A 1,019-nucleotide genomic window follows, 5' to 3' on the forward strand; every position below is an offset into this window, starting at 1 on the left:
CCTAGAACCAGAACCTGTTAAAGGAATTCACCTTGGCCCTAAAATTAGAGCCTAAAAGATAAAAAGGACCAGAGAAAGAAACACAGTTTGGCCCTGAAATCAGAGCCACCTCTAGCTGACACGAAACCAACCAATCCCTGAGCAGGAAAAACTGGCCAATCCCTGAGTAGGCAGCAGTAACCTCTAGTCTAGAGTAGTGACCTCTCCCTGAGACACCTTGGACTCCTCCCCCTAACAAGAGGAGTCAATCAGAAGCAGACAACCCCCTCACCCCATAGGGGGCAGCCAATCCCAAGCCTACAGGGATTCTGCAAACCTTTCCCACTATAAAAAACCCCTCCCCTAGCTGCAAAGGGTCTCAGGAAGGTCCAGTTAACTCACAACGGTTTTCGCTTTGGGATCGGATGCGACCTTGTGGTAAAATATTGAGGAGCCGGACTTTGGATGTCACAGTTAACAGCCAGGCAAGCCATGCGAGGTACTGTGTACCTGTAATCCCAGCTACCTGGAGACTGAGGCTGGAGGATTATTCTGAGTTTGAGACCAGCCTGGGTTATATATCAAGACCCTGCTTCAAACAAATAACAAACATAAACAAAACAAAAATGGACGAAGGTGTTGCTCAGTGATAGAGCGCTTGCGTAGCACATGCAGGGTGTGAGTTTGAGTCCCCAAACAGCAATAAATTTATACGAACCCCAAACATACATACTCCAAGAAAAAAAATCAGAAAACGGGAGCCAGGTACAGTGGTGCACGTCTGTAACCTCAGCACCTGAAAGGTGGAGCTGGAGTCTGGAAGACTGGGAGTTCAAGGTCATCCTCAGCTCTGTAGTGAGTTCGCTAGCTTGGGCATTATGAAGCCATGTATCAAACAGAAAACTCAAGAAATGCAGAAAGTCGGGTGGTGGTGCGGTGGTGATGCACACCTTTAATCACAGCATTTGGGAGGCAGGGGCAGAGATCTCAGTGAGTTCCAGAACAGCCAGAGCTACACAGAGAAACCCTGTCTTGAAAAA

Source organism: Microtus ochrogaster, chromosome 10, assembly GCF_000317375.1.
Source record: "Microtus ochrogaster isolate Prairie Vole_2 chromosome 10, MicOch1.0, whole genome shotgun sequence".
Classification (NCBI taxonomy): Eukaryota; Metazoa; Chordata; class Mammalia; order Rodentia; family Cricetidae; genus Microtus; species Microtus ochrogaster.